Source organism: Saccopteryx leptura, chromosome 7 (genome assembly GCF_036850995.1).
Source record: "Saccopteryx leptura isolate mSacLep1 chromosome 7, mSacLep1_pri_phased_curated, whole genome shotgun sequence".
In the NCBI taxonomy this organism is placed as follows: Eukaryota; Metazoa; Chordata; class Mammalia; order Chiroptera; family Emballonuridae; genus Saccopteryx; species Saccopteryx leptura.
Window position 1 is genome coordinate 105,212,338 of NC_089509.1, and position 16,596 is coordinate 105,228,933.

General features: G+C 38.0%; 1 non-coding gene across 1 annotated transcript; it reads left to right on the forward strand.

Annotated features, from left to right (window-relative positions):
* The first annotated feature begins 11,725 nt into the window (after nucleotides 1–11,725).
* On the forward strand, nucleotides 11,726–11,801 carry TRNAM-CAU (transfer RNA methionine (anticodon CAU)). The gene has a single exon. It is a non-coding gene; the product is annotated as a tRNA-Met (tRNA).
* The last annotated feature ends 4,795 nt before the right edge of the window (nucleotides 11,802–16,596 follow it).

Here is a 16,596-nt window from a genome sequence, read left to right on the forward strand (position 1 = left end):
TAATTACTATCATGGGTATCAAGAGACCTGCGCTGGTCAATTTGATATGTCGACGTGGCTGGGCCTCGGTACTCAGAAATTTCATCACATGTTATTCCAGTTACTTTGTGATGTATTTTTTTAGATGCTATTTGATTCAGTAGGCTTTCAGTAAAGCAAATTACCCTCCTTAATGTAGGTGGGCCTCATCTAACCAGTTGAAAGCATTAATAGAAAAAAGACTGACCATTCTAAAAGAGGAAATTCTACCAGCACGCTGCCTCTTGGCTCAAAGTGCAATTTTGTTTTTGGACAATCTGTTCTGCAGAGTTTGGATTCATCAACCTCCACAATGATGTGAACTAATTCTTTAAAATAGATCCCTTTTTCTCTCCTTCTATCTCTTTGTTTATTTGAATATAACTATAATATATAGAGACATGTATATACATATATAATACATATGTGATAATAATTACACAGCATATATATTTTTATATTATACACACACACATATATACATACATACACACAAACACATACACACATCTTATGACATCCTATTGGTTTTATTTCTCTGGAGAATTCTGACTAACACTAGGGTATAGATCTGGACTGCAGGAAATCCTTCACACTCTCTTCTCTTCCACACATATTTTGCATACCTGTCTATGTACCAGGTACTGCAATAATGGCTGAAGATAAGATGATAAGCAAAATCAGATATTATTTCTAGTGGTCTTGGTAAAAGTAGATTTTAAGGCAATAATAAGCATTAAAGATAAGATGTTTTATAATTATTAGAGGTAAAACGGGACATTTAAAATAACGCATAAGCCTAATTTGAATATATATATAATGCCTTTCTTTCTAAATACATAAGTGGAGATTGCATAACCAAAAGATAGATGTATAAACTTACAAGAATGGTGAAGAACTTTAAAACAATTTTCACTAGCTGATAGAACACACAGATACAAAATGAATAAAGAAATAGATCTGAATAATTAACAAGGATCAGAAAATTAACAAAATTGACCTAATTCTTATATATATGATTGAAATCACCTTTTCTTTTTTCATGAGAACATGAAGTCTTTAAAAAACTTAACCATATGGTTGGTCATAAATAAAGGTTTCAAGTTTTTTTTCTTCAAAATTTGAGATAATTCAAGATATATTTGAGAATTTGAAGAGTAAGCTGTAACTAAATAATTAGCAACCCCTGATGGCCTGAACATTAAATAAAACATTGAACAATAAAGTTTATTTTAATTCATGAATTGAAGTTAAAAACAAAATAAAATATTTTTTTAAATGAGTGGCATATCCTATGAAGAATGTGGCTAAAACAATGCTAGGGCTCTGGCCACACAGCTCAGTTGGTTAAAATATAATCCTGATACACCAGGGTTGCAGGTTCGATCCCCTGTCAGGGCACATACATGAATCAACCAATGAATGCATAAGTAGGTGGAATGAAAAATTTACGTTTCTCTCTCTCTCTCTTTTTTTCTTTCTCTCTTTCCCTCTCCATTTCTCTCTCTAAAAGTCAGTAAATAAATAAATAGACTACCTGAGAAAAAATTTATACCTGACATGCACATATTAGATAAGAAGACACAAGATGACGTCAGAGTAATGGTGCGGTAGGAAGCAATACCAAAAAATCTCCCCCAAAACTCAACAAGATCTTCAACCAGAAACAGAAAAACCTATCCTTGGAGCCTCCAGATGTTTCGCAATACATCCGAAGGTATGGTCGAGCAAAAAATTGGCTAAATATATAATCAAACCCTGAAGGAAATAGGGAGTAAGAAATGCTCCGCCTTCCTCACTAACCTAAACAGGGCTGCTTTCGCTGGGAACTGAGAATATAGAAACTAAGGTGGGCAAAGGGGGTGAATAGATCCAGGCCGTGGCACAAACGGCTGAACCAGGCTGTGGCATGGAGATCCAAGCCGAGGAAAAACTGTTCCTGTGGCAACCCGGGCAATACAAGCTAACACTCACGCCAAACCCAGACAAAGAAAGACAAGTGGGGCAGCCATTTTCCCCGATCCCCTGGTCGGCATGCGCAGATAGTGGGCGAGAGATTCCTTCCAAAGCCCCGGGAGTGAGCGCCCGTGTTGTCCCACAGAGGGGCAGAGTCAGAGGCCTTTATGTGGGCCAAAGGCGGAATCTCTGGACCGCCCCAGCGCCCTGGGAAAGCCATGCACGGGGATGGAGCGAGAGCCAATTCCAATGCTGGAACTTTTCCGTGCGGGTGGGGGTTTCACTCAGAGTGTGAGACTTCCGGCCTGATATCCTGGTCTGCGCGCGCAGATAGTGAGCGAGAGTTTCCTCCAAGTGCCCCAGGAGTGGGCACCCGCCCATGTTACCAGACAGAGTGGCAGAGCCAGAGGTCTTTGAGTGGGCGGAAGCCCCGCCTGATTATGCTAGCAGCTCTGACTGACTGAGCCTTACCCAGAGCCCTGTGCTGAGTGGGAATAGAGTGGGGAGTTGCCAGCTCTTTGAGCCTTTTACTATCCAGGCAGAGGCAGCAGCAACCCCATAGCTGGATTATCAGGCTACTAATTGAGGAAGGAAAGACTAGGAGAGAGGCTCCAGGAACATGGACTCTCTCACTGGCGGAGCCTATAAATGCTAATGAGCCTCGACTGCCAACGAGACTAAAGCACAATACATGACATCGCCATAGAGACTTATCAACTGCAAACCTCTACCTGAGCATGCCAAAGGGGCAGAACCCGGGGTACAGAGTCACCGACCAGGAAGAGGGAGAGAAAAGAAAAAGCAAGAAGATAACCTCTCAAAATCAAGAATAATCCGCAGACTTTATAACCTATCCCATTTTATTATATTTGTTAGATAAGAAGATAGAACTATATGGTTCAGCTTCCACCCCAACATGGGAAGACATGACAATACAAATAGCAAATTAATTTTAAGTGAATAGAAGAAAATAAATTACAAAAAAGAAATTTCAAACTTTTAAAATATATCATATAAACTTCAACAAAAGGTTTATAAAACAAAATAAATGTGATAACATGATATATAAAAATAGATAATTAAATATCAGGATTAAAAGGGAACACACTACAGAGATAGTACAAGACACCAAAATGATTATTAGAAACATATTATGAGCACCAGTAAGTATGACAATTTCTATTTATTTTTGAAAAATTCTTTACAAAAAGAACTTACCCAAACTGAAAAAGTGAAACAAAAATCTGAATAATTTAAAATTTTATAAAGAAATTAAAACCATTACTTCCTCATATAAAATATCCAGGCCTATTTGGCTTCCTTGGGTAATTTTTTCAAACATATTAGGTAGAATTAATATCGAGAACTGGACAATTATTTAAGATATTTACACTGAAAAAATCAAAACATTATTGAGAAAATATTTTAAAGATTTAAACAAATAGAGGACACGGTATATTCATAAATCAGAAGAAGACTCAGCATTGTAAAATTTTAATTCTCCCTCAAATTATCAATAGATTCAGCACAATCTTAATAAAAATGTATAAACTCTTTCTGAAATGAGTATGGGAACATACATCCCTTTAGGTGATAACAAAGGCCCTGTGAAACTATGAACGCGGGAGACAACAGTAAGAGTTGTCAAGAGATAATCAAGCTATAATCATTAACCCTTTGAGTAGTGAGGTTTTTACATGCTCGCTGACCCCCAGGAGTGAGTTGTTTGTTTGTTTTTCAAAAAATAAAATTAGTTCCAGTTCCAGTTTAATTAACTTAAAATTATGTTTGTTTGATAACCAATTTATGGAAACAAGAAGAACATACATTTGCCTTTTTTTAACGTGCCTTACACATTTTTAAAATAAAAATTTTTGTACGATGGTACTCTGGATGGTCAGGAGGCACGAGGATGTACATGAACATTCATACTGCTCAAAGGGTTAGGGCGATTCCATATTGGTTCAGAAAGACAAAGTGACTAATAATGGAGAATAGAGTCCAGAAATCAGTCCACACATACAAGCATCTGATTTATACCAAAAGGATGCTAGGGGGAAAAAAATACAATAGAAAAAAAAAAAAAAGATCTTTTCAATAAGCAATGCTGGTCAATTTGTTATCCACATGTATTTTTTAAAAATGTTCCTTGGCCCTCATTTCATATTATACACAAACACAATTCCAGATGGATTGCAGATCTAAATGTGAAAGGAAAAACAATAAAGCTTTTAGAGAAAAACACAAGGACATCCTTCTGACCCTAACATTGGCAAAGATTTCTTAAACAAGACACAAAAGGACTCAACTATAAACAAAGAGACTACAGATGAATTTCTTTTTAAATTACACACTTGAAGTCATCAAATGACACCATTAAGAGAGTAAAAATACAACCCCAAATCGGTAGAAGTTATTCTCCATACTTATATCTGCCTGTGAGTCATTTGCGGAATAGTATATAAACAACCACAACAAATTAATAAGAAAAAGACAGACTCTCATATAGGAAAAAAGGCAAAGAACTTGAACAGACCCTTAAAAACAGAGGATTATTAAGTGGCTAACCCTTAAAAACAAAGAGTATTAAGAAGCTGCTTTTATTAAATAATCACGAGGGAAATACTTATTAAAGCTACAATGTGATAAAACAGCACATACACTAGAATAGCCAAAATGAAAAAGACATTCAATATCAAGTGTTGACAAGGTCATGGAGCTACTGAAACCCTCAAATACTGCTTACGGGAATGTAAGAGGTTTGTCCTCTTTAAAAAACTGATAGAATCTTCTATAGGTAAATATACACAGATCCTATAATGAAGCTTTTTTCCCAAATGTATATGCAGAAGAAAGAAGTTTATATATTTCCTGCCCCAAAGTGGAAGTTACTCAAATGCCTATGGATAGTAGAATAAATGAGAAAGTCGTCATATATTCACTGAATGGAATCACACATATATAAGAATGAAAAATATATACTTATATTAAAAACTATAAATAAAATACTGAACAATTTAAAAAAGCCAAACACAAAAGAACACACTCTGTCACACTATATGCTTCCATTTATTTAAAGAGACCAGCACAGCAAAGGTAATCTACTAGTAGAAGTCATAAGAGTGGTTCACCTCATCAGAAAATTGTTTAATCTCTGGTAAGGAAGGTATAGACTTACAGGGAGCAGTAGGGCTACTTTTGGGGCGCTGGTAATGTTATGTTTCTTTATATGAATATTGGTTAAATATGCAGGTTCACTTTTTGAAAAATTATCAAGCTGTACACTTATTATATAGCCACATTTTTTTGTATATTATTCTTTAATTAAAAAAAAAACAACAACGATAAATAAAGACCTGAGCTTCGGAGGCAAAGTTCTTGGGTTGAAGTCATGGCTCCCTCACTTAGTGGCTAAGTAAGCATGGGCAGGTTACTGACCTGTGCTATTATGTCTATTTCCTCATATGGCAAATAGCCATAAAAGAGTATTTAGTTTCAAAGAGTCATTGTGAGGAATAACCAACTGAATGCATTTAAAACACATAAAGCAGTACCCATAACAAAGTTACCACAGTCAATTAGTGGTTGCTCAAAAAAAAAAAAAAATGGCTTCTAGACACCTTCAGCTAGAACTCAGCTGAAATTTACTTACATAAAAAGGAGCTCAATCATAGCAGAGTCTAAAAAGGCACAATGCACTGATGGTTTAAGAAACAGAGCATCTTATTTTGTTTTGTCTTACAGTAGGATATCAAGGAGGACAATTTCCCCCTGAACAGACTGGAAGAGTTACCGGGGAGAGGAGTGTGGTTATTTGTGGGTTATCTAAGCATCCTGTGGTCTCTAGGAGTAAGGGCGGTATGGTCCTTAGGTGAGGGCCTCCATCTTAAGCTAGAGCTGCAGTGTCTCTCCCACTGTGATTCTTCAACTCCTCTATGGTCAGCCTGGGCTTTCAGAGAAACTAGGTTGAATGGGTTTTATCCACCAGATGTCAGCTCAGAATAACTGCTGTGAGGTATCTTGAAGTATCTACAAATCGGGTAGTAGAAAGAGGCAAGAGATCTGAAGAACATCATATTATCATAAGAAATGCCCAGGACTTATTTTGTTCCAAGATTTTTTATTGGCTTAGGTCTAACAAAAATAATCGTCTCAAGAATCAGTTTGGTTGACCTTCAATAACCAGGCAACTTTTTTTTTATCTCAATTGATTAATTGATTGTTCTACTTTTTCTGAATTGCTTCCCCAGATGAAACGAGATATTTCAGTAATTGCATAGACTCTCCCTTTGATGGCCAGTAAATGGTTGAGGGCAAGTCTATTTCTTAGGAACATTTTAATAGGTTAATCTATGACGGTCCATTAGGGCCTCTAACACTTGTGTTGTTTTATTTTCCATCTGCACTACATCAGGAATATTTTGTAGAACACACTGTTTATTTAGAAACTTCTAATGAAGGTAGAATTTTGTACAAATCAGTATAATTCAGTATCTCAGATCTCTTTTTAAAAATGTACATAGGTTTATCTTAATAAAATACAAGCAACCTGGAAGTTTGCATCTCATAAAAGGCCAGATGGCCATATGTAAGGCATAGGTCTAATTTTGATGTGATGAACACAAGAGGGCATCTGATTTCACAAGAATAGCCCCATGGGTACAACATGAGGAGTATGAGTTTTGTTTGCAGTAAATGTTTGGTAGAAATTATTGTTCGGACTTCATTGGTCTCATTATAGAGGACGAACAGTATGGATGGAGTTAAATCATGTAATCACTTCTACATAATTAAAAGGGGAAATAATTTAACCACGTGTCCCGTAAAGACATGTAGATATGCTGGGGTTAATGATAATTAATCTTCTATTAAATAAAACACAAGATGCGGTGATAGCAGAGAGGCTATATTGGCATTATATTCTTGGGATGACATATTCAAGAGTTCAAAAAAGTGAAAATTTCTGCAAATGTTTGGGAAAGAAAAATTAAGGAGTGCAAGTATTTATAGGAAATAAGGTAGTTGAGAAAAGGCAAAAAATTACACGTTCACTTTAATTATGTAATATATTGGACTAACACAAAAAGAATACAGTGGGCCACCAGAGAAATGAAATAAGAAAGAAAATATAAGACTTCTTACTCTAAACACAAACTTTAATTCAAAGGTCTTACAAGGAAGCTATCTGTTATCTACACCTGATATCATGTTCTTGATTCAGATATATCTGAGATAACTCTCTACTTCTGGATTGAAACTATTTTAAGGCATTTTAACCCATTTGAACCTCTGAGCTCCATCTCTAGAGGAGAATGGATATACAGGCTTAAGAGCTGTGGTATATTTATAAAAGGAATTGTGTATTTATGGAATATATGCTCTGAGGTTGAAAAAACCATTAAAGTAACAAAAACGATCATTTCCAGTGAGTTCAATTTGTCTTTCTCTATATATCTAATTTCAAGGTTGTCTGTCAGGTAGGGGTGTGTTCAGAGGTGTCACTTTTAGCATGGCAGCTTACAACTCTTGGGCATAAAGCTGTGTATGTGACAGTCACTTTTTATGATACCCAAGAGAATCAGAATAAAACAAGCTTGGTTTGTCACTGCTGTAAAAAAAAAAAAAAAAAGCCGGTTTACTATACACAGTCTTTAAATTCCTTTTTCTTTCATTTTTGTTTGGTAGCAAGAACTTACTTTTTTAAAACCTTGCCTTCAATGTAAATTTCATTCCGGATGACCAAGGTAATAACTTAATAGCTGTCTCACTACCGCATGCGGTGTTGATCCCAATTCTTGCTTAACTGGATTTTCAGTGTTTTGGCTTCCACCAGAGCAGAGAACCAATCCCAGATTCCTTCCATTTTCTTGACTTTTGCTTTGTTGCCCGCTGTCCACTCCCAGTTCCATCCTCTCTAACAATTAGAGTCCATGACTGAGAACACCTGGCTCTGACTAACATAATCCCGAAAGGAATGCATTGGGCAGTTCACAGAATTAACAGGAAACAGAAGAGCACAGCTCTACACATGAGCAGAAAGCAAAGGCAGCCAGAAATGCTGAAAAGACCCCCTGATAAGAACAACTGGTTAAAAATGCCTTGGCCGATGCTCCAGAATGATGTCTACACTGGGACTAATCGCATTACTATCTCTGTGAGCGAGATACTGGCCCCTGTGGCTAATTCCACTGCTATGAAACCAGTACATGCAGAATAAGTGGTTTTCTGTCCCTGCATCTATCTGTACATCACTTCATTTAAAGCCAAGTTTAGGATGAAGGCATTCGAGTGGCTGAGCTTAGATTTTGCATTTGTGTTCTATATGTCAGGGACCTGGGTATGTTGGTGTCATGAGACTAATCCACAATACCAGAGAAATTTCAAATCCCTTCAGGAAAAGAAAAAAAAAAAAAGACAAATTTTTACTACACAACCTATAACACATTTTCTTGCTCAATTTTATAATAGATAAAAAAAAATGCATGCATACATTCTTACATACATACAAAGGAAGATTTTTCAGGCTTTCAGAAAAGACCCTGGGAAAGGAAATATCATCCTTTTGTTTATCTGCCTTAAATCGTCTATGCTTCTTATCTCATTTATCTGTTTACCATGACATACAGTTCTAACAACATGTAAGTTCCATAAGGAAAGAGAAGATGTCTTATGAAACCAGCATCTGCTACACTCCAAACAGAAGATGTTATACAGAATATGTCCCTGATAAGTGACTATTGATTTATTGATTCTTTCTGTCAATATCTCCTTAAGCACCAATTGATTCATTCGCAAAAAGGAAGGCTGGGGTGTCAGAAGTAACTCACAGATATAAAGAGAGTGTGACATTGCATCAAGTAGGGATGAAAAGAACTTGGGAATTTATTTTCTTTGAAATCCAAAAAAACAAAAACAAATGAAAATGACAACTGTCAAAGGCTGAGAATTGGAAGTACATGATTCATCTTTTTTAAGCATACTCAATGCAACTACAAAATCTACTCATCACCATGTCATATTTAACTATCATAACATGCAATGGTTTTATTTCCATTTGTTTTTCTTGTTTGTTTGTTTGATTTGTTTTGTTTTTCCCCAAGAGAATAAATAAAGAAAAGCCCAGGCTAAAGCCAGATTCATCTGGTATTAGATAGTTATAAGTTTAAAATGCAAATCTAGACATCTGAAGTAATGCCAATAACCTTATAAAGTATCTTGTGCCAGCTTCCTTCACAGCCTTCGTTTTTGAGTTTGTCATTTCGCATGAATTAGTATTGGCCAACATTATACAGATTATATTGACCCCAAATGATAAGTTTTTCTTACAGTAGGCTGAAACAATGGCAAGTTAATTCAGTTGCAGGTCCAATTGTATTTTTCAAGCAAATTCTGAGGGAGCAAATTCTTACAAAGAAATACATTGAACTCTTTAAAAGCTCAAGAACATTTCTTAATTAAAATGTCATTGCTGAAAAATTCAATTATGTTTTAATGTTTACTCAGCTGGTATTGACATATAGAGATGTATTTCAACAGGATGGCAGTGTTGAATGGTCTAGAATTTTAATATGCAGAACTTATTAGTAATTATGCGAAATAACTCTGAGGCATATCAGCAAAGGTCCAAGTAAACTTGGTTATGGGTAAAAAATTTTAAGTGAGAAATGCAAAGATAAAAAAAAATTAACCTGAGGTCCTTGTCCTACTTATTAATTAAAAAAAATAAACCCTGATAGGAAAGCATAAAAATAAACATGCTAAAAACCTTCATACCTATCAAAATAAATTTGTATATGCATGCACAGATGTTTGAAAACCAAACCTGTATATTGGGAGAGAAGAACAAGGCTGATAACAACATGGTATCCGCAACAACCTTGTATCCTTAGTATGAACGTGGGTGGCTTACCCACAAGGGAAGCATATCATGGAGAACAGACATGGGAATGGTGTTTTGGTCAGTTGTGATGGAGAAGATCAGGACCAAATATCCTTACGCTGTTTCTGATCCCTATACTAGGTCCCTGCGGAATAGACTCACAGAAGGGACTCCAAGGAAATGGGACAGTGTCTATTACTAGATGCATTTTGTGCTAACATCACTAAGAGGACCTCCTACTCCTGACAAGCTGGAATGAAGCCACTTAGCCACAAGGTTCTCTTAGCCTCTTTACTGCAAATTCCAGTCCAGAGGGAGATTTAAGTGGCCTTAGTCATTGTTCCTTCTGCCCAGCCCAGCACCTGGATCTTGACCCTTTGGATCTCTGCGCACTGTGAAAAGAGACATGCAGAAGAGAGCAAAAGAAGACTTCAACTCAGACTTGAAGCAGACGAAGCCTTCTCCACTGACCTTTTCCAATGCTCCTTTCCAGGTTTCCAATTAGCCTTTTTAACATTGGGGAAGCCAAATGCTTCAGGGTCTCTGGTTCTCAAATTGGGCTGTACACTAAGATAACCTAGGCAGACCTAAAAGACACTGATGCCTGGGCCCCACATCCAGATATTTTAATATAATTAAACAGGGTTTATGGACTGGGCATCTGTCAAAAACTCCCCAGATGTTCTAATAACCAGCCAAGGGTGAGGACCACTGACTTAGACTAAAGGTAATGCAATAGCTGCAAAGAATGGAGTGACCAATAAGGGAGCATGAAACCCAGAAAGATAGTAAAGAGACAAACAAACAAAAATGGTCTGGTAAATGACACCAAACTAGGTGAAAGCGCTTTATTATTTTGTGGCTGAACCACAATCCACTTACTACTAATTCCTACTAATTCTGATTACCGATCCTATTTTTTCTTTAAACTCTGAATTGAAGTAGGCAAAAAATTCTACCTTAATCAGATTCTCTAGATGTAATGAGAGTTTGCTTCTTTGCCTATTTGCTTTTATTCAAAGATACAAATACTCTAAAATAAATTTCTAATCATCATTCTCTTCAATAAAATTGGGACTTGGTCAATGAAAATAAAAAGAGAAAATATTTTTCCTGGGAAGAGTATTGTTTGTCAAATAAGTTTGTAAATATGATATATATTTTTTCTCTCTTATAGTTTGCACTGAAGTGGGGGACAGGCTGTAAGCAGGCAGGGTTATTATGGCCTAAGGCTTAGTTTTAAGACTAAGTCTTTCCCACCCTTTTAATACTAAGATCTTTTCAAAACTAAGCTTTTCCCCACACTCTTGACTGTTGCATGATAGGGGGTGGTGCACTCTTATGAGGAATCCCATTTATGCCTTAGATAAGTGCCTTTGTATCAGAGACTTCCTGGTTGGTATATTAGATTAAAAGTTTTGATTTCTACACTATAAAGGAGAGCAGAGAAAGGCCACATGGAGGAGAGGAAAAGCAACCAAGATGGTGGAGTGCTGAAGGAAAAGCCAGTTTGTGCAGAGTTTGTGCAGGGAGAAGGAAGGAGATGGGGAACAGAGGTGAATAAGGCTGGTGAGATAGAAAACTTTGATTCTAGGAAACTCTGATAAGTCAGCTTTGGGAGCCTTGAATGGAAAGGGAAGTGTTTTCCCACTGTGTGTATTTCTTGCCCACTGGGTGCAAGCTAGGATTAAAGCTAATGGCCCACCAGTTCTTGACTCCATTGTTTCTTTACCATCTGTCCAAATCAAATGCGAACTTGCATTGGCCAGGTGGCTATGATGGTGGCCATGGCTACTGGTCATACAAGTATCTTCAACAATTTTTAGGCCATCAAGATTCTTCAAAACAAAAAGATGTTTAAAATTTTTTACAGCCCTGGCCAGTTGGCTCAGCGGTAGAGCGTCGGCCTCATGTGTGGAAGTTCTGGGTTTGATTCCCGGCCAGGGCATATAGGAGAAGCGCCCATCTGCTTCTCCACCCTTCCCCCTCTCCTTTTTCTGTCTCTCTCTTCCCCTCTTGCAGCTAGGGCTCCATGGGAGCAAAGTTGGCCCAGGCGCTGAGGATGGCTCCATGGCCTCTACCTCAGGCTCTAGAATGGCTCCGATTGCAGCGGAGCAACAGCCCAGATGGGCAGAGCATTGCTCCCTGGTAGGCATGCCGGATGGATCCCGGTCGGGTGTATGCGGGAGTCTGTCTGATTCCCCCACCCCCACCCCTGCCCTGCTTCTCACTTCAGAAAAATATGCGCGCACACACACAAATCATTTTACAAGTATATTAAACAAGCACTAGTCTTATGATCAAGGAATTGCTACACAATTGGAAAACATGATGAGAGGAAGAAACTAAATTAATTTTAACTATATTAATGTTAGCATTTGCTAACATGCTTGAGTTGCAGGTAACAAGACTCAACTCAAAAAGGTCAAAATGGTAAAGGGCATGTATTATATGAAATAAGAAATCGAAAAGTGAGGAAGGTTGTAGCTGCAGTTTGTTCAGGATTCCAGCTTGATCTCTCTGCAGTCCTTGGAGTTTCATCCTCCCTGTACTGGCCATGCCCTCAGGTGACCTTCACCATGGTGGCAAATGGCAGCCAGCTGCTACAGGATGGGCCCCAGACCTCTTTGCAGCCCTTTTCATTTGCAACAGAAAGAAATCTTATCTACTGACTGTGTCTTACAAGAGTTGGAATGGAAATTACATTTTCACTTCAATTCCCAGCAAACAGAACCTTACTGTCCCAAACTGGGCCATCTGTCTATCTCTGAACCCATCACCCATCGTGGCTGGTGGAATGAAATGAACAGAATGGTTTGAGCAAGTCAGTGCCCACTCCTGAATTTGGCAGTGGGACTAGCCTTTCTAGAACCATATGAGTCCCCAGATGTCAGGAAAATATAAATGGAGAGAAATTATTGCACAACAAATTGAATCCTCCTTTTGACTTCTTAATATATACATACATACATAAAGAGAGAGAGGAATGCGACTAGGTAACTGTGGGTCAGATGAGTTTGCAAATATGATGTATATGTTTGCTCACTTATAGTTTGCATTGGTGTGGGGGACAGGCTGTAAACAGGCAGGGTCCTTATAGCCTAAGGCCTAGTTTTAAGACTAAGCTTTTCCCACCCTTTTAATACTAAGATCTTTTCAAAACTAATCTTCTCCCCACACCTTTGACTGTTGCATGATGGGGGGTAGTGCACTCTCGTGAGGAATCCCTTTATGCTTCAGATAAGTGACTTTGATTTCTACACTATAAAATGGGGCAGACTGGGGGCTCCCGCTCTCTCTCAGTTCCTGAAATTAGCATTGCAGAGGAGAGGCAGCCAAGATGGCAGAGTGCTGAAGGAGAAGCCAGTTTGTGCAGAGTTTGTGCAGAGAGAAGGAGATGGGGAACAGAGGTGAATAAGGCTGGTGAGGTAGAAACTTTTGATTCTAGGAAACTCAGATAAGTCAGTGGCTTTGGGAGCCCTGAATGGAAAGGGAAGTGTTTTCCCACTGTGTGTATCACTTGCCCTCTGGGTGAGAGCTAAGATGAAATGTAATGGCCCATCAGTTCTTGGTTCCATTGTTTCATTACTGTCTGTCCGAATCAAGTGCGAACCTACCCGGGCCAGGCGGCTATGATGTTGGCCGTGGCTTACAGTAACAAACATGTACAACAGAAACTTCTTACAGGAAACTCATGAGGGAACCAATGTAGCTGGGTTTCAATTTAAGTTCTGCCACCTAGATTTCTGTCCTTGTTTGGACAAGCCACTTACATTGTTAAAATGAGTATGTTTGACGGAGTGACCTATTTCTAAGATCCTGTTCAAATCTAAAATCTTTTAAGTTCATATCTCTAAAACATGCTGCTCCTGAAATGCTGGTTTTCAGTCTTACATATATTTTAAAACAAACAAACAAACAAAGACTTTAAGGAATAGACCTGATTGATGGTCTTGGGAAAAGCTGTTGCAAGGAAATGAAAGAAGGCTTCCACGTTCCTTTGGGAACCAAGTCACCGCTGTTCTCTTCAGCATCCAGTGATGGAGCCAATGCCTGGTTTCTTTCCCCTGCTTCCTTAGGTGACTGATACATCAGAGCAATTGCTCTGACTTGTATAAGAACGGATTTTCCTGTATTTGTTTTAAGACTTCCTAGGATGATTCACCTTGCCACCACAATTCCGTGGCGCTCGCAAAATGTTATGTGACACTGCTAAGGTAAATTTATTGAGCCTCTCAATTTTAATTAGTTTTTTTCTCATATTTTCTCTGAAAAGCTAATCCCCTTTTAATGAAATTGTAAAATATAAGCAAATCTTACATGACACTTTTATCACCTGCTCGTTTGAGATCAAAAGTCTAACTGTATACTGCCTTCTAAAATTATACCAAATTTTAGGTGCATGTTAAAATGGTAATTTTTATCTCCGATCAATGGTTGAGCTTTCATTTATTTGAGCAAAATAAAACAATGCAGACAGTGCTTTAGTGCTGTATTCCAACATGTTTTATAGTACGAAGATGTTATTGTAATGATTTTTATCACTGTTTGAAGTAGAGTAGGAAGCGGATTCTCAACTCGAAAACTTAATAGATAGGCCTAAACTTTCCATCAGAAAATAAATCTGCCAAATAACCTCTCTATAGTGAAAAAGGAGATGCTTTCATATCGCAACCAAGGTTTACGATGTAAAATAGTACCTGCTGTTACATTTTGACGATTGTAAAATTCTCGCGCACGTGTGAGTTTCCAGCTTCATGGTGTTATTCCCTTCGTTCAGTGACAAAGGAAATATCTGTATTCTAGTCTCTCTTCCAAATTTCCAGCTGTATCTCTTACATTTGATACCTGAAATGGCTTTTTGGATCTATGAACAGCCCTGTTGTATTCTGCCTTTAATTGGGGCGCCCCAGTTCATATTGTTTTAGCTTTCTTCTTTATTTATGATCAAAGTATAGGCTCACTTTTTAGCGTTATGCCGACAATTTACAACCCGCTCATAAATGCTCCTGGTCTTGTGATTTATGGTGGGCCTCCTACTTTCTGTCCGCGACCTCCTTCTCCCAGGTCACCGCTCATTGCTCCTCTCAGGCAACCAGTTGAAATTCATTAGCTTAGGGACCTGTTGAAAAAGGAAAGCCAGAATTGAAACAATGTCTCCACTCTCTCCAGGCTCCCAGGGGCCAGTGCGTTCAAAGAGTGGAAGATAACTATTTGTAATGGTCTGGCCTGAGCACTGCTTAGAACATAACTTGAACTTTGATGACAATTCTAGGTAACACTCTCCAGAGGAAAAATAAAAGGCCAAACAAGTTTTCGGTAATGAAATTAATTGAGAAAAACCAGTCTCACTGTCAAAAGAGAAGAACCTTGAGAAGAAAGGCAGCTTCTAAAGGTCACTACACAGTGTGCTGTAATCTTTACCATCTGTGTTCAGGCTGCTAAGATTCGGAGACTGTCATATGCAGTCTCTTTTTTTTTCTGAAAATAACAGACAAGGAAAAAAAAAAGAAAAAGAAAAAGGAGGCTTGCCCAACAGGGAGCCTGGATGTACTTAGCTAGATAGAAAACAAAACACTATATGGTATAAACTTAGAAGGACCCTTAATTTTCCTTCCCCTTGACCTACATGGACCCTACTTTCAAGAAAGTAGCGACAAGAGAACTTAAATAATTTCATCACCCCAGAATGGAATGCTATGTTTCCAAGGAGGACACCAGACAGCTCCAATCAATGGGAGCACTCTCCCTTGTCTGATGCCGTATTCTGATGAAGGGTAATGAAGCCTTCTCCACTTTTTTCTAATAAAAAAAAATATATTTTTTTTAAATGAGAAAAATATAAACTTGGGTTCTCTTTATCTCAAAGGTTTGTTAGGCATATTGGAAATCTATAATGTTGTGATTCTATACACAGAAATGTAAGTGCCTCCTGTTAGAACAACATTTGTCACATAGGCTTTCTAGAAGACTTATAACAAATGCACCAAATATTATTGTCACTAGACATGATTATTTCATACACTCTCATTTCTATGAATCTGTAGTGGTATTACACAAATAAGAAATGATTGGAAGAGGAAAAAAATTAATTACATACACTATTTACATGCGTACATTTATATATTATGGTGTTCATATATTTACATATGTATATATGCATTTATACTTAAGTATTATGTAACTATTATATATTGTTATTTATTAGATAAATTATCATGCATAAAGTTTAAGTGACTTTATTGAAATTTTGTGTATTCTGTTTAATTACATAAAGTGTAAAATGCTCTGTTTTATTGCTCACCATTATATACAAAGCCAAATGTTTTCTTTTCTTTTCTGTTTTTCTTTTTTTTGTATTTTTCTGAAGCTGGAAACGAGAAGAGACAGACAGACTCCCGCATGCGCCCTTCCGGGATCCACCCGGCACGCCCACCAGGGGGCAATGCTCTGCCTCTCCGGGGCGTCACTCCGTTGTGACCAGAGCCACTCCAGCGCCTGGGGCATCTTTGCTCCAATGGAGTCTCCTTGCGGGAGGGGAAGAGACAGAGAGGAAGGAGAGGGGGAGGGGTGGAGAAGCAGATGGGCGCTTCTCCTGTGTGCCCTGGCCGGGAATCAAACCTGGGACTTCTGCATGCCAGGCCGACACTCTACCACTGAGCCAACCGGCCAGGGCCGAAATGTTTTCAATAATGTTCTTGGATATCAGTTTCCATTTTTTTTTCCCTAGAAATCCATTTTTT